The sequence below is a fragment of the Amphiura filiformis genome, chromosome 13, assembly GCF_039555335.1.
Source record: "Amphiura filiformis chromosome 13, Afil_fr2py, whole genome shotgun sequence".
Lineage (NCBI taxonomy): Eukaryota > Metazoa > Echinodermata > Ophiuroidea > Amphilepidida > Amphiuridae > Amphiura > Amphiura filiformis.
The window spans coordinates 44,524,571-44,543,659 of NC_092640.1; positions in this window are offsets into that span (position 1 = coordinate 44,524,571).

The window sequence follows — 19,089 nt, forward strand, 5'->3', positions numbered from 1 at the left end:
GTCACATATTACTCCCTTCATTAGAAAGCTAAAGTCTTTTCATAAGTGTTGTCTACATAAGATGACTAAAATGTTTTAATAATTGCTATCTTTAGTAGAAAGCTAAAGAAAGTCTCATAATAACTGATATCTTCAGTAGAAAACTAAAGTGTTATGTTATGATAATTACTATATTCTAATAATCACTATCTTCAGAAGAAAGCTGAAGTGTTATAATAATTGCAATCTATTTTATTTAGTAAATGAAATCATCAGTAGATTATGTATGTAGAATGCTATATCAAGTGCTTATTTTAGGAGTACACACCTATAGCAATCATCATTACATCAAAACAGTGTCTATAAATACATTTGATTGAATTTTCAATCTTAATTTGAATTAAGTCTTGGATTAGTATCTATTTTAATCCAAGATTAATCCAGGATTTGATTTTTTATATCAATCTAAGTTGAATTTCAATCTATAAGATTTAACATTGTTAATGTTATTCAAATGAATTACAATTAAATCTATTGGCTTCATCATCTTAGATCTAAGTTGGGATTTATCTCTCATCACAATCTCATAGATTATCGTTTTAATCTTAGGAATTCATTGAGACAGTGCTTTCACTGCATTATATGTGACACGATCAAGGGAAATGAGTCGGATGTCGCTAATATTGATTTTGAGATATTGGCAAAGAAAGTGTTAAAATTCTTTTGTTTTATATTGTTTCAGCGATTGATAAATTGATGTAACTTTGCAAAGAAACGTTGTATCAACATGGGGTTTTCAGTTTCAGAAAGCTCTAAATGTCCTCCTTAGAAACATATGTGTACATCCATATCAAAACAATGTACTTGTCGGCTGCTACATGCGTCTCATTTCACATAATAGCTAAAAATATAAACCAGACTCATCTCAAGTGGAGATCACTTCAAATAATCCCCAAGTCACATTGTAAAGGAATGTGCTCTGTATTCCTAAACCATTTGACTTTAATGGGATAATTTGAAGTGACCTCCACTTGAGATGAGTCTGGTATTTATTCCTAGTTCTCATGTAAAATGAGACACATGTAGCAGCCGACAAGTGCATCGTTTTGATATGGATGTACACGTATGTAAAACTCATTTTCGACCAGGGTCGACATGTGACTCATTCCCCTTGATCATGTCACATATCATATCTTCAGTAGATAGCTACACTGACATAAATTGCTATCTTCTGTAGACAGCTATAAATTGGTATCTTCAGTAGCAAACTTTTATCACTTCTTAGAGCTACCTCCAGTAGATAGCTAGAATGCCTTAATTATTTCTATAGCAATCAATTAATCAATGTTTTATTAACATTCACCAAATAAATTGGTATAGTTAATATTAACGATACAAGTACAAATGATTACAATTATAAAATAAAGAAAAATTAATCTTGAAACTACTGGCGGTGCCCAGGTCCACGGTGCATTGAGCCCTGGAAAGAAAATGTTGCTGTAAAAACAGTATATTCAGTAAATAGCTACAATAATATTTTATATTACTTTCTACCTTCAATAGATATAATCAGAGGATGTTTAAAGACATTCTCACAACCCAATGGGGTTTCTGACCTTGTATGTCTGGCTTTTGTACACATGTGGTAGAGTTGACCATGCCTTGCATTGGGATTGTGTGCAAATATCTGGTGTTTTCATCCTATTATTTAACATTCAAAACATCGAGACTTAGGAATAAAATTAATGCAGTGGGACAATATGGATGTTTCCTGCAAGAAAATCAAATATCAGTCCTAAGTCTCAACTATTAGCTCGTTGGCTGCAGTTTTAAAATTACCATTTTGTGTGTGTGGCAATGGGGACTTTGCCTTTAAAATTAGGTTATATTGATCAAATTTCCCAATCATAGTGCATTGTAGGAATGCCTTTAAGCCTCCTCTGAGATATAATTAGATAGTACTCAATTTATTGCTAGCATTAATAGTATGTAAGACTTCATTAGTAATTGCTATTTTCAGTAGGTAGTTAACAGAAAAACTAATAGTTTGAGCATGGACTAAACAGATACAGATGAACTTCAAATAGTCAAAGTCTCAGCATCACCCGATAATGAGGGCTGATCATTCCATGTAATGCAACAGGCTAAACAGCTGCGCACGTACCACATTTTTTACGGTCTATTGCATTTTCTATTGCGTAAATGCAAAGGCATGCAACGTTAGGCACGCAGCGCTGGCTAACAAACGATTGACCCTCATGAATATGCGAGAATTCACAGCATACAACGCACAGGGACTTTAGACTGCTGGAAAATAGTCTGTATTATTAGTCTGTGGTTTTGACTATCAATGGATATCTACTATGTTCTTTAAAATGTTGAATCAAGGTCTTGCCAAGAAATACAGTGATTGAAAGCTACTCTGAGGTCTCGTTCTGAGTAATAACCTGTCGTTCCTTACACTTTTCATTTGTGATTTACAACTTCTTGTGGGGATTCCTATTTATGCAACCTAAACAACAATGAATTGAAACTCCTATTGAACTACATAGCTGACGGTACATCTCATTCCAAAGCTTAAATGGGTTTTCGTAGTTAACTATACCCAGACTTTTTGAAAGTGGATACAACATAAGTGCTGATAGGATGTAGTTCTTACTGCCTTGAGTTTGATTGTAACATTACTGTACATATTTTATATTATGTAGCCTTGAAACATATGTATTGTATTCAGAATCACAGCATATTTTCTTTAATACTTGCGCATGTAAATATGGTGCAGATGAATTGCTATGGCATATGCAGGGATGCTTTTTGAGCCACTGCCATGGTGAGAAGAAATATAACGAGGTAGAAATTCTTTAAGTGTTCATATCCTCTTTGAAAAGGGCTATCACTTAGTATGCAAGGAAATGAGCAGGGCTTTCACTGTTTTAAAATAGTGTTATCATCTTCAGTATATAGCTAGAGTGTCATTTTAATTGCTATCTTCTGTAGATAGCGATAAATTGGTATCTTCAGTAGATAAAAATAATTTCAGTAGATAAAAATAATTTTTATCACTTTTGTAGTGATATTCCGATCGATCTTAAAGGAAGTCTCCGGCAATCACAACATTATTCCTTATATGTTAGAAAAATAATTATCAAGCACGAATCACATGGTTTTATTTAAAACAAACTCATAGTGACCATAAAAACGAATAAAAACATCCGTTTCTCAACACGCGATATTCAAAATTCCCGGCGCCGAGTGCAATGACGTCCCAGTAATACAATGAAGGCTGACGACAATTGAACACAAATAACCATTACGTCATTGCACTTAGACAATTTCGGCGCTGGAATTTTGAATATCGCGTGTTGAGAGCCGACTGTTTTTAAAATTAGTTTTTTATGGTCAATATGGGTTTGTTTTAAATAAAACAATGTGATTCGTGCTTGATATTTATTTTTCTAACATATAAGGCATAATGTTATGATTGCCGGAGTCCCCCTTTAAATAGATAGCTAGTGCTCTATTTATTTCTATATTCAATACATATCTATTATAGTATCTTGTTTGCTATCTTCAGTAGATAGATAGAGAGTACTCATTTTATTGCTACCAACTTTATTGGTGATTGCTATTTCAGTACGAAGTTAACAGAAAAACAAATACTTTTGACTAACAATGGATATTTGCTATGTTCTTTAAAATGTTGAATCAAGGTCTTGCCAAGAAATACAGCGATTGAAAGCTACCCTGAGGTCTCTTTCTGAGTAATAACCTGTCGTTCCTTACACTTTTCATTTGTGATTTACAACTTCTTGCGGGGATTCCTATTCATGTAACCTATACGACAATGACTTGAAACTCCGATTGAACTACATATAGCTAACGGTACATTTCATTCTCAAGCTTAAATGGTTTTTGCTAGTTAACTATACCCAGGCTTTTTGAAAGTGGATATAACATAAGTGCTGGAAGGATGTAGTTCTTACTGCTTTGAGTTTGATTGTAACGTTACTGTACATATTTTATGTTATGTAGCCTTGAAACATGAGTATTGTATTTAGAATCACAGCATATTTTCTTTAATACTTGCGCATTTAAATATGGTGCAGATGAATTGCTATTGTGTATGCAGAGACGCTGTTTGAGCCACTGCCAAGGTGAGAAGAAATATAATGAGGTAGAAATTCTTTAAGTGGTCATATCCTCTTTGAAAAGGGCTACCACTTAGCATGTCAGGTCTAAAGGAAATGAGCAGGGCTTTCACTGCTATTATCTTCAGTAGATAACTAGAGTGTCCTTGCAATTGCTATCTTCTGTAGATAACGTTTATCACTTATGTAGCATTATTTAGATCGACCTTAGATAGATAGCTTGTGCTCTATTTATTTCTATATTCAATACATATCTATTATACATGTAGTATTTTGTTTGCTATCTTCAGTAGATATGTAGAGATTATTCATTTATTGCTACCATCAATAGAATGTAATTTTAAGGCTTCATTGGTGATTGCCATTTCAGTGGATTGTTAACAGAAAATCGGATACTTTTGACTAACAATGGATATTTACTATGTTCTATGTTGAATCAAGGTCTTGCCAAGACATACAGCGATGAAAGCTCCCCTGAGGTCTCTTTCTGAGTAATAACCTGTCGTTCCTTACACTTTTCATTTGAGATTTACAACTTCTCGAGGGATTCCTATTCATGTAACCTATACAGGAATGACTTGAAACGCCTATTTAACTACATATAGCTAACGGTACATCTCATTCCCAAGCTTAAATGGGTTTTTGTAGTTAACTATACCCAGGATTTTTGAAAGCGGATACAACATAAGTGCTGGAAGGATGTAGTTCTTACTGCCTTGAGTTTTGTTGTATAATTACTGCATATGTTAGGTTGCATAGTCTTGAAACCACACATTCTGTATTCAGAATCACAGCATATTACCTTTCTTGCGCATGTACATATGGTGCACTTAGAATGCTATTTATGATTGCATAAGCAGATATGCTTTTTGAGCCACTACAAAGGTGAGAAGAAATGTAATGAGGTAGAATTGCTTTAAGTATATTGTTCACGAGGGAGAGCGTGGCGCAATGGTTAGGGTACTTGCCTTTAGTGTATGAGGTCACGGGTTCGATCCCGGCGGTGGCGATTGCTGGGATATTGACATAAAAAAAAAAAAGTCTGAAATTAATTAGCAACATCTGTAGATTAAATTCAGACTTCCGCTCTCCCATGGTTCATTTAGAATTGGGTAAATGAATCATGAAAGTACTCCGTCCTTCGGAGGGGACGTTAAGTTGTCGGTCCCGTGTGCAGAGAGCCATACCTGTTCATTTATCTCGCAGCCAGTTTCGAAAAGAGTAGGGTGTTAACCCCTGACTGTTCCCAACCCGTCCCGGCGTTCAAATGGACCCCAATGGAAATAAGCTTCAATAGAGGCTTTCTTGGGTTATCCAGGGTTGTCACAACCCGAACAAATCAAATAAAAAATTTTTAAAAACTCAGCTTGGCTAACCTGTGTCTAGTTTGACAATTAAAGAATTACTTTTTCCACACTCTATGGATACCATTGAACTACATTCCATCAGAATCTATCTACACTCAATGACATTATCAATGACTTGAAATGCCTGCTAAATATAGATCATGGTTGTTTGATGGCATGTAAATCTGAGTCATTTTAAAGAAAAGTTGAACAATGATGGCACTATTTATCTAAAATCTTGTTTGCATCTTTAAAAGGGTTATACACTGGTAAAATTGTATTAGAACATCAGCAAACAGACGGATAAATGACAAGGAAATTTTCAAAAAACTTTTTATCATGAAGTGTAAATATCTCATATTATTTGGCTAATTTCAATTGAAAATATATGTAAATAGCGCCCTCAATTATCACACAAATGCAGCTTATACAATTAAAATTACCACAAATATATATATATTACCATTTTAATCTTAGGAATTTATTCAGACAGTGCTTTCACTGCTATTATCTTCAGTAGATAGCTACAGTGTCATTTTAATTGCTATCTTCTGTAGATAGCTACTGTGTCATTTTAATTGCTATCTTCTGTAGATAGCTATAAATTGGTATCTTCAATAGATAACTTCTATCACTCTAGCTATCTTCAGTAAATAGCTAGAGTGCTATGTTTATTACAACATTCAATATACATATCGATTATAGAATCTTATTTGCTTTCTTCAGAAGATAGGTGAGAAGAACTATAATGAGGTAGAAATTCTTTAAGTGTTCATATTCTCTTTAAGTGTTCATATTCTCTTTAAGTGTTCATATTCTCTTTGAAAAGGGCTACAACTTAGAAAAGATTTGCTAGATCTGATTGCCTCATTGTTCACTTGGTTTGGTTAACTTGTCTATTTTGACCATTAAGGTTAGCCAAGAGTTTTTCATGCGCTTGATTTCAGAGGGGCGTAAGTTCATAACAGAAACAGCCATGCAGAAAATGAACAAGCGTACCGGGACGTAGGCCTACTTACAATAGAATATCGATCCACCACGGTCAAGACATGATAAGGCTATGAAACTTGGCTTAGCTCGTGCCCGGAGCTCATGAGGGGGGGGGGTCATGAGGGGCGGCATGCCGGGTCGGATGCCGAGGGGACACAAGCCGCTTTCGCAATTTTCATAAGGATTTTATAAATTTTAAAATTGATTGGGGGCACTTCGTCAAGCTACGCCCTGGAAAATGTGTTGATTTTGAATTTATAGCCTTGATATCTTTGACGAAATCAATGCTGCTATCCCCCTGATTACAATGTAATAGGGTACAACAATAACATCAACAACAATATCAACAACAATATCAAAAAGCAAATATTTGCAAATCAAATTTGGGAAGAATATCAAACAAGACAGACTTAGCAGGCCTACAAATTTCTGAATTATATTAAAAAGTGAAAAACAATCAATCACGATTAACTGCAGTCAGCGAATCAATCAAATAAAACTAAAAAGAAAGGAGCAAGAAAGAATAAAGAAATAGTGAAAAAGAGAAAGAAAGAGAGAGAAAGAAAATGAACGAAAAAGAAAGAAAGAAAGAAAGAAAGAAAGAAAAAAAAGAAAAAAAGAAATGAAAAACAAGAAAAAAGAAAGGAGAAAGAAAAGAGGAAATTAGAAATGGAAGTAAAAATGAGAAAAGAGAAAAAAAAGAAAATTCAGTCACACAGGGACTCGAACCCACAAAAATAGTTCATAACAGATTCCCAGTCCAACGCTCTATCCACTCGGCCATACATCAGCTTACGTAATTATCAATTCTCGAAGCGGATATATAAATATAATTGGATGCAATTACGTGATTACAATCGCGTCCGCACAATGGCTCTTAGAATAAACACGCATGTCGGTGCTGAAATTTTGAACGAACTGATGGAGGAAAAGCCTCGTTTTTTGCAATACTAGCTTCAATTTGGAGTGAAAATCAAATGGGATAGCAATTGGCAGAATGTTGAGAAGTAATGTAGGTATCCAGATGTCGAAATTACCGTCCCGTAATCAAGATATCGATAATTTCACAAAACGGTTTTTTCTCAGGCAAGATTCTCGAAAATGTTCCCCAAAAACGGGCTTTTAAAATTTAATCGGTACTGTATTTGGTTCTTCCCCATGGCAACATTATTTCTTTAATCGATTTGTAGTACAATACAAAAAAGAAGAAAACAATCACTCGGCGTGGTTTTATACGGGGCGAACATTTGAAAAAACTGCATGGAACGCGTTTTTGATCTTGTGAACATGGTGCGTAAAAATGATTTAAACGAAGGATTTTCAAACGTATTCTAAAAATTTGTATAAACACACAAAAATAATGTAAAGATACATCCATGTACCCACATTTGACTCACTGCGATATTTGATTGCTGAGAAAACGCGGTTTTAGAGAACAACTTTATACGTCTTTTATACGTTTTTTATACGTTTCTTCGTGTAACCTTAAAGTATTAGTTTCTCCACACTCTATGCATACCATTGATGAACTACATTCCATCAGCATTTAAATTAAACACTTTTCTAAACAAAATTGTGTCTTCACTTTGTAAACACATTTATTAGCTAAACATCATGTATCAAATGTCTGAACATTGGTCAGTGATGGTGTTTAATTTGTAAACATCTGACACCCATATTCTAAACATAACATTTCTAAACACATTCTTGCCTTCACTTTCTAGACACTGTTTTTGCAGTGTATTAAATTGCTTTTACATATTCCATTTGCAAGGTTTAGTAACATATTTCTGTATGTATGCAAATTGTTAGGTGTTCTAGTTTAGCAAACAAACCAACAAGCAAAAAACAAACAAAACTATAATACATCCTGGACGTTTTTTATGTCATATGTTTGGAAGCAGGTCCGTAGATTTGACGAGTCACCCCCAGGCTTTCCTTACATTCAAGACATCACTACACTTGTTTACATTATACACTACAATCTCACAGATAAGCTGAGATTAAGTTAGATAACCCCAGTCACATCAGTAGCACTTGACATACTTGCATCCTACCTCAGGTAAAACATGCCATAACAAAGACATTTTGAATATAACTGCCGATAGCAATTTGTGCAATGATTTGTTAGATTACATCCGTGTGATGTAGCTAGATGGGTGGCATATGTTTATGAACTGTTGTCTGTCACACAGTTCTGCATCCCCAGTATGTTTACACACACACATGGAATATGGAATGACTTTTGAAGGTGCTGGGTACACTGTTAAAATGTTGTTTAAAAGTTTAAACAGTGCTGATTAATGGGTGAACTGCACAGCCACTCTATAAATTGCCTGATTGAATATTCAATCAGAAAGGTTGAATTTTCAATCTTTTACTGTCCCAAGTTAGGGACAAGTAATTTTCGACTGTATATTCAGTCAGGTGATTTGAATTTTCAAACTTTTTTTTCAATAGAAAGATCTGATTAAAGTTAGGGGCAAATCTGAATTTTCAGTAGAAAGGATTGATTTTCATTGTTTTTCAATTTTTTTGCCATTCCGAGTTAGGGACAAATCACCTCCAGTTGAAAAAAAAAAAGATTGAAAATATTCACTCTAAAAAGTTTGAAATCTCATTCCAAACTTATACAACATGAAGTTGGCAGTAAGCTTAGTCCACATTAGGATTCATGATTGTATAGTGAAATCAGTATACAAAATTATACAAAAAAGATTGAAATATTTCAATTGGCCAATTTAAGAGACCAGTTGCTTAAAAATAATTAAACAATTTGTTTAAAATTCTTAAACAATATTAACTGCAAATGGCTGTTCAGTTCATCCGTTAATCTGCGCAATTTAAACTTTTAATCTGGATTTTAACAGTGTACAATACTTACACTCCACAATTTTAGGTCAAATTATGAAGTGTGATTGCCAAAGGAGGTTTTATCCCTGGACTCGGGAGGCTGCAAAATAGTAAACAACTTGCTGACGTTCACATACAAAACATGCATCATGTCAGGCAAGCGGAAGTTAAGCTTACCTGCTTCTTTCATTTCTCAATTACAAATGTATCCAAAGCTAAAAAGGCAGTCTAATTAAACATAAATGATTCCCAAAACATGGGTATTATGATGTTTAATGAATTAATTAAAATACACAAGAAGCTAGCAATATATGCCAGTCATAACTCTAAAGTTTGCCAACAAAGATTTCTCTGTACATAAATAATATGTGATGTGATCTAGCATAATGAATCATTTGTCAGGCAAAATAAAAGTTCACTTTTCAATTTGTTCCTTTGTGCTATTTTCAGAGCTATATGTTGCTGAATACTGAAAACTCTATCATAATTGGACTTATGGTTCCAGAGATATGGTAATTTCAGTGTCACTATTTGACCAGCAACTTGAGATATCTTTGGCAACCCTAAAAAGGTGTTGGTGCACCAGGGAAACATGCATATCCATTTGCATAACATTCAAGATGGCAGTTATGGTTCATCTCTTTAAAGGAAGTGTCCAGCAATCACAACATTATGTCTTATATGTTAGAAAAATAAGTATCCAGCACAAATCACATGGTTTTATTTAAAACAAACTCAAATGGGACGCCATTGCTCTAGACAATTTCGGCGTGGGAATTTTGAATATCGCGTGTTCAGAGATGGCTGTTTTTATTCGTTTTTATGGTTAATATGAGCTTGTTTTAAATAAAACCATGTGATTTGTGCTTGATAATTATTTTTCTAACATACAGGGTGTCCCCAAAAAAGAGGCCCCACATTGCACCTCTTTTTCTCCTATTTCTGAAAAGTTGATCAAATATATTTTGGTATATAAAGAAACCTTAAATCGTTAGCTTTAATAAACCAAAACAATTATTTCAATCGGCTCATAACTTTTGAAGATATGTCCTTTTAAAGAAATGTATCCGTTTTTCACTCTGTCCACGGAGGAGGTTTGGCTACTTCAAAGATTGAAAAGTGCATATAAAACATTCCTCGATGATATCTTTATAAAATAACAACTTTATTTTAGGGAATGGGCTTTACAGGTGGGCTTATGGGTTATGGAATTTGTTAAGTGTCATTAATTTGGGCGAAATTGATGTGGGATGGGACTTCTTTTGCTATACTAGCAATTACTTATGTTTTTCTTGTTTCTTGCTTTCTTTTTATTGATAACATAAGTCATTTCTCTTTTTGGAATAAAAGGTAGCCCTGAAAAGGGCTGTTTAGTTTTACTTTGGTTCTTTTGAAGTGAGTTTACTGTGCTGCTCTGCCCTCTACCTGGTTGCCTCCATGACTTAAATACAGGTTTCAGCCCTAGTTCTCATTGCATTAATTGTGTTGCATACCATTCTTGTGCTCCGGATACTTGCGAATGCAGCAGAAATACGAGGTTGCAAAGCTGTCTGAAGCTCGCTGGTGATCCTCGCTTATAGTGAATGCTTTCCCAAGCCTAATGCTATTATCTATCCATGTCATTAACCGTGTGTTTCGTTTAAATCTTTGATGTAGCCAAACCTAATCCGTGGACAGAGTGAAAAACGGGTACATTTCTTAAAGAGGGCATATCTTCAAAAATTGTGAGCCGATTGAAAGAATTGTTTTGGTTTATTAAAGCTAACGATTTAAGGTTTCTTTACATACCAAAATATATTTGATGGTTTTTTCAGAAATAGGAGAAAAAGAGGGCGTAATGTGGGGTCTTTTTTTTGGGGACACCCTGTATAAGACATAATGTTCTGATTGCTGGACATTTCCTTTAAAGGAACATACAGGGTCTTAAAATTATGGACTTAAAAAATCCTATTTCTACTTATTTTGCTGTCTTCAGATTGAGTGCACTATCTGCCATCTTTACTGGTGAACTAAGTAATGTCTGAAAAAGACAAAGATGTCACTTTTGTGGTTAAATCAGAGAGATATTAATCCAGGAAGTGAATTTGGTAACTTTAGTGAATGTTGGTGGAATAAAGCACAATTTCATATACAGAATGACATACAGTAGCTGTTGTTAAGGGGGTACTACACCCCTGCCCAATTTTGGGCCTATTTTTGCATTTTTCTCAAAAATTATAACGCATTGGTGACAAGTAAGATGTGTATATTATAGGGGCAAGGACTACAACTACTGCACTGGAAATTTATTTCAGCACACTCAACAGTAAGTTGTGGAGTTACAGTCAAAAATGAGGGAAAACCAATATTTGATCAATAAATCAATAACTACTTGCCTTGAGTTGCTGAATTTTCAGTGCAGTAGTTGTAGTCCCTGCCCCTATAATATACATATCTTACTTGTCACCAATGCGCCATAATATTTGAGAAAAATGCAAAAATAGGCACAAAATTGGCCAGGGGTGTAGTACCCCCTTAAAGTAAGAACTTTTATGGCCAGATACCCATATTATAGTGATCAATTTTTGAAGTAATAAAGTAGAAATATATTTTACTAACAAATCTCTAGATGCGTCTTTAATGTATAGCCCCGTGGTACAAAAACCACTCAATGCAAGTTAAGTAGTATAGATGAGGGACGGTGGGTAAATCCACTCAATTGTATTGTGTATAAAAGATAAAGATAGGCTACTTGATACTAGATGTGTCAACACTACAACCTGAGATTCAAAGTAGGATCTCTTAAGGGTTTATGGCCTTTACCTTCTGGGTTGCCATGGTCATGGTTTAGTAGCCCAATTGAGCACAATTTCATTATGTATCATAGATAAAGATAGGCTACTTGATACTAGATGTGTCAACACTGCAACCTAAGATTCAAACACAAAGTAGGATCTCTTAAGGGTTTATGGCCTTTACCTTCTGGGTTGCCATGGCCATGGTTTAGTAGCCCAATTGAGCACAATTTCATTATGTATCAAAGATAAAGATAGGCTACTTGATACTAGATGTGTCAACACTACAACCTAAGATTCATAGTAGGATCTCTAAAGGGTTTGTATGGCCTTTACCTTCTGGGTTGCCATATCCATGGTTTAGTAGCCCAATTGAGCACACTTTCATTGTGTATCAAAGATAAAGATAGGCTACTTGATACTAGATGTGTCAACACTAAACCCGAGATTCAAAGTAGGATCTCTAAAGGGTTTATGGCCTTTACCTTCTGGGTTGCCATATCCATGGTTTAGTAGCACAATTGGGCACAATTTCATTGTGTATAAATTTATAAAAGATAAAGATAGGCTACTTGATACCTAATGTATCAACACTAAAGCCTAAGATTCATGATCTCTAAATGGTTTACTTAAAGGGTTGCCATATTCACCATTTAGTAGCACAATTGTGTGATTTGAACTATATCGCCTCATGACTCAAAATGGTCACTGCACACCGACAACGCCCGGTTAATAATTACATTATACAGCAGAGACACTGAAATGAATACCCGGGATCAATACACGTGAATGTGCTATGTACGATTTGATATTCAGACGATAAATCTTTGGTTACCGGGGTAGAAAATGTTGAATATCTCCCGTTATTGATTTAGTCTAAAGAAGCCAGATTTTGTTCCTTGCACTTGAATATATGTGTTGAATGGATATGATAGTCGTTAGCTTGCGTCTTGAGAAAGAAGCTTGCGTCTTGAACTCAAAAACTTACAAAAATTCTGATTTTATATGTGCCGAACTATAGCGCAGCGTAGGCTAGCTCCACTCACTTGTGGCCAAAGCAGATGACCATTGACCTCAGCATGGTGTATACATGCTCACTCACACACAGAGAGGTCGATTACCAGGCTATTGTCAGTAACCTTAGTCGGATGTCCCTCAGCTCATTATGCGTCTCAAAGGTCGAAACAAAATGGCCATGTGTGGCTGTGGATTCAACCTAAAATGGCGATTTCTGCCATGAAGTTATCGGGGCGATGACACTGCACTGTGATTCTTGACTTGTCTACTTATGGATGACTTCTTGAATGGAGCCTTCTTGAACTTGTTTTCAGTTAATTTTGCTACAACGAACAGCAAATTGATAGGGTTTTAAAACAATTGTTTGCATAAGATGGAAGTTATCATACAATTTAAGACAAAAAATAGCCTTAAAATGATCTCTCAAATCGATTTTGGATAAGGTAAATTTTGGGTGGATTTTTTTGTCAATTTGTACGACTTTAAAATTATCCGGCTTGCACACATTTTTGGTAACCAAGTTGCTACCTATACAAAGGAGGGTTAAAGGAGATACCCTAAATGAAATCCCAAGTGTTTATTAATGCTTTAGAGTAATGTATAGTAAACACTACCACATATGCATGAACACTTGTGTTAATATTTTAACACTTTTTTAAACATTTGAATGCTATTATTAACACTTGAACACATGAAAATGTTCATTTATTTATAATAGTTGAAATCAATGACAATTTAACAACAATTTTGATGTGTTCATGACTTCATGTCACTTCTGTTATCATTTTTAAACAATACAGCATTAATTTTAACATGTTAATTGTGAACATTTGAAACTGGTTGGTTTGATGATTAGTTATAAGAGCTCTTATTGGTAATAGTCAGTTGGGTGACTATAAAGTGGTTGGCTTTGACAGGGGAAACAAATCTTGTTATGTGGAGCCAAATGTCCTGGTACCTCATGGTAATATCAAGCCTGACATAATTCAGAGAGAGAAGTGCATAATGTAAAATCACTGCAACTTTAAGACAATTCTTTTAGCTTAAGTGATATTCCTTCTGAGTGTAATGTCCATATGAAAATAGCCACTTGAGTTCATCAACTGTACTTGTAGAGCCCTCCTAAACTCCCGAGGGAAATTCTGGTGCCATGCAAATTCTGTTTGAAAATAAAATGCACCCACTATTGGGTACCTCAATTGGGTGACTTTTGAACTGATTTACCCCACATAATATTTGGTAGCTTCCTATTTCATAGTACCCAATAGCTAAAGAGAAAAATTTGGTGACTTTTTGGCAATTTGCCACACAATTTGGGCTGAGCCTTTTGGCAACCCTGATCAAATGCATTTGCTAGACATCTGCAGAGGATGCTTAGAATGTTGTTTTATCTATTCATCATGAGTTATGAGGTTCAAATAATCAAGTGGTGCATCCCAGGTTTTGAAGGATAAAGAGGAGCATAATGATATCTAGTAATTTTAAGTTTTACAACATATCATCATCCATTTCGCATAATGGCTATGTGATATTTTGGATACTTCCATGGATATTTTTGGCAGTGTAAGTAGGTAGACAACACACCAAATCCAAGAATTGAAAGAGATCTGACAATACATGCTTTTAGATATGATGCCAGACAAATATCGTATTCTTCTGGAATAGTGTGAATATTGCCAAGGGTTATAAACATATTGTATGGTCAAATCTAGAGCAGCAAATAATGAGCTACTATAGACTGGTGCCCTAAAAGCAGCTGACATGTTTATCACACAGGGTACTTCATATGTGATACAAAAATAGCTTTATTCTGTAAAGCTTAGGTATGAATGGTGACCATCACAACTCCTTGGCCCGCGATTCCCAGTAAACCTGGTCCATTTTTGAAAATATGTTAATTCATTTTTTTAAGTAGTGAAAGTCTCCAAGTCCAATATTGGTTTCAGGCTTAAAATGTGTATGAATTGATATGGGCGAATAGTCAATTGTCAATTTAAGGGGCTGTGCCAGGTTTCATTTCTCATTTCCTTTTCAAAATCCGTTTTTTACACATATCTTTATTAACTCTCTTCACGCTGGTGTCGACTGCAGACGACAAGTTTCAAATTTTTTTTTTTTAAAGTCAAAAATTTCAGAAATGTGAATTTTCATGACCATATTTGGAATCAGCATGAAAAATGCATTAAAATGAGTACAAACAAGCCTAGTATTGGTTCAGTGGTTCTTGAGATAGCTCTTGATATTTTGAGAAAATATCTCAAAACTTGGGAGTTCTTATATTGAAGCCTATTGGCCGAGGCTTCAATATAAGAACTCCCAAGTTTTGAGATATTTTCTCAAAATAGCTAGCATGCAGAGCATTAATTAATAACTTCACAAACTCATTTATTTATTTAGTGTTATACCTGAATTAGACATGCATTCTCTTCTGTCTTCAACTATTTGCTTCAGCTCCATGTACGACAACCTGTCCTTTTAAAGTTTTTTTAAGCATTTCCATTTTTCTTCTTTCTCTTTGACTCTTCCATTCCATCCTTCCTTCTATCGTATCCAATATAGTCCTGTGATCAGCCCAATTCTTCTCTCTGCTCCTGAATTTACTTCTCATTAACTTCTCTTCTCTGCATCCTCATTTGTCTTTTTGTCTTTACAATTCACTTTTTTCAATTCTTTTCCACATTTTAAATGCTTGCTACCAACATCCTCTATCTGCAGTGCCCATTTCTCAGCTCCATACAATGCCACACACCAAACTACAACTGACTTTGCCATTTCTTCTTAGTGCTTACCCCGGGGGGGGGGTACTCAAGTTTGGTTTTGGTAGGGACGTGCCGCTGAGATTTGGAAGTAGACCCATAAATATACCAATTTTTCAAGAAATTTGGACCCATTGATATACCAAAAGTCAAAATTTTCGGCCGAATTTACCCAAAATTGTCTTAGTTTTTACAAATTTTCCCAAAATTTTGGGAAAATTTTGAAAATTTTGGCTAGATTAAGGAAAAATTGGGCTGTTTTCCGAAAATTTTTGAAAAAAGGACCCATTCATATACCAAAATAGGCTTTGAAAAAGGGGTCATTGATATACCAGAAGGCTGAAAATGCTATCATGTTTGCGTGCACGTCCCAGTATGGTCATTTGTACTGAGTACCCCCGGTGCTTACCCTTTTGGAGAGCAAAATGTTCTTCTCATTGAATGCCACTTTTGCCATGCCAATCTTTGGTCATATCTCTGACTGATTCATTACATCCTCAGAAAGCAGACTACCCATGTATTTGAATGGCTTGACCCACTCCACATGATTTTATCCATCTATGGTAGGCCTAATGTTTAAAATCTGACCCGCCTTTTCTGATATCTTCATCAATTTGTTATTCTTTACATGAATTTTCATATTGTGTTCTTTTGATCTTTCATTCAAGCTGTTCATCAATATTTGAAGACCTGCTTCAGTACCCATCACCTGCAAAATTGCACATCCTTCAATAGTTTCCCTCCATTATACCCTCTTCTATTTTTTCAGCTCCCATTTGATCTCATGCACTGTTTGTAATATTTGAGTGTTTCTATGTCACAGGACACAAAAAAGTAACTGCAAGTGAATCTTTGCTCCTTTCAGTGGCGGTGCCACAGGCGTATGGGGGAGGCAAATGCCCCAGTCAGAACTCTTGCCCCTGTTGCCCCCCCCAGAAAAAAGCCAAAATTACAAAAATGTCCACTTTTTGCGGTAATTTTGCACAAAATTGGTTGATTTTGCCCCCCTCTGAAATTCCCTGTGCCCCCTATTGCCCCCCCCCGCGATAAATTTCTGGCGCCGCCACTGGCTCCTTTTTGTTTTTGTTGCTTACTCATCTATATAAGATGTGCCCTTGAGCAGGCAAATCACTGAAGGATATTACCATGAGTAAACTAAAGGCCGCTACAGACTCTCAAGTATTCAACATAGAATATGCAATGAAACATGCCTTCGTTATTTAATCTATCCCCCCATTCTATTTCCAGTCATGTTTACAAAGCAGACACTGCGTTTTTACTTGGAAGAAGAGATACTTGAATGCAATACAAATTAAGACTGCCTTTGTGGTTGGATTCTGCTCACACTCCCTGTGCAGGTTCATCATTTTGAATGCACCCAATAGGGCAATTTAGGGCATTTTTTCAATAAAAAATAAAAAATAAAAAGCCCCTCTTCCTCGTATTTTTCCAATACCTGGATGAGAAACATGTTTTATTTTTTACTTTGCCTAAAGTGATTTCCCAATCTAGGGAAATCCACATAGTTTGATCAACTCTTAATAGGCTGGAAATGTTAAGCTTTTACCACTACGCTGAAAAGTAGACTCATGTTAAAATTGCTATTAGCCGACCTGTCTGGTCTTTATTTTGTGTGTAAAAGAAAGTCAACAAAGTATAGACCTTGAATCAGGCCCAGTCCACTTTTCACAAAATTGCCCCCGCCCTTGGAAAAAAAGTCCACATTTTCAAAAATCAGCACCCCCAAATGAAATCCTGTGTACGGGCCTGCCTTGAATTAATAATTTGTGATGCTTCTGGCAAAATGTCACAAGAAAATTCTCAAAATGAAATATTTTGATATTATTCTGTGATTAAGCTTTTTTCGTGGATATCTACTGAAAAATGTCATAAAAAGTGGATGCTAGGATCACAAAATACTCCTTTAACTGCAATTCCACTGAAAGGTTTTTTAATTAACCGAAAAAATGTGATGTATTCAACTGTTTGAGAATATAATCATATCAAAGAATCTACACCATCAGTCTATTTTCATTATAACTAAGAATAAAATCAATACATCTTAATATGAAACATAGGAATGTGATCTTATTATCCCTGAGTTTACACAACATTGAAAGACTTGACCTCCGCTTGACCTTCAACAATACAGTGACAATAGGTTTAACCTGTATATACTCATAGCTGCATCGCTATGATACTCTACTAGTACTAGCGATTGGTTTTTAGCCAACATGACCAATTGCTCACCAAGCAAGTATAAACTTATATGGTCGAATCCAACCAAAAGTGTCCACGGGCCAAAAATAAAAGTCCGAAATAAAAATGTCTCCACAATTTTTTCCTTTTGCCCATTGATTGATGACATATTGGCCTTATAGGAACCAAAAGTGCCATTACTAATCTTGAAAAATAAATCCAGGGCGTGTGATAGTAAATGTGACATCAAAACCCAATGTTACCTACGAATACCACTGGGATGCTTTCACTATCGCAATACTAATCAACCTAAAACAAATGGAATATTCCCATTAACGCTTTTTTTGTGTAATGTAGACCACAGGGTGTTAGGAAAATGCTAGCTCAACCAGAAAATATTTGTTTTTATTTTTATAACGCGATCAATATGATCTTAGTCAATTTATGCTGGTTTATTTTGAAAATGAAGTTTAGGTCAGTTTCTGTATTTTATTTATCAAATGAGTATGAATCAATTTACACATTGTATAAGAACGAGTAGGATATATGTTTTCAAGAATATTAGGAATTATACGCATACACCTAACGCTTTATACAATGAAAAGGTGAAGAAACCCGGTATTCGTTAGTAGGTAACATGAGCGATTTAACAATATCTATATTGAGTTTAGAGGTTTAAATGTTGCTATTATGGTAATGAATTAATAAAATGGTAGTTTTTAGATCTCTTTCAGATGGTACGTCCAAATGAATAAATGCTATTACCTTAGATCAAAATTTTTTGATGCTTTTAGCAAGATTTTGACCACTTCATTTTGATATACAAGTAGTTAATCAGCAATTTTACATAATAAATAATTGTTGAATGAATCCGTATATGGGTAATAATAGTGTCCTGGGGTACCGCTTAAAGTTTTTGACAATTAATTTCCATTGGTAGGGACACTTCATTACAAATGTCATGTATTATGCTGTATTCGTAAGTAACATTTCAGTATTTGTAGGTAAGAATTAGACTTTTGGTGGA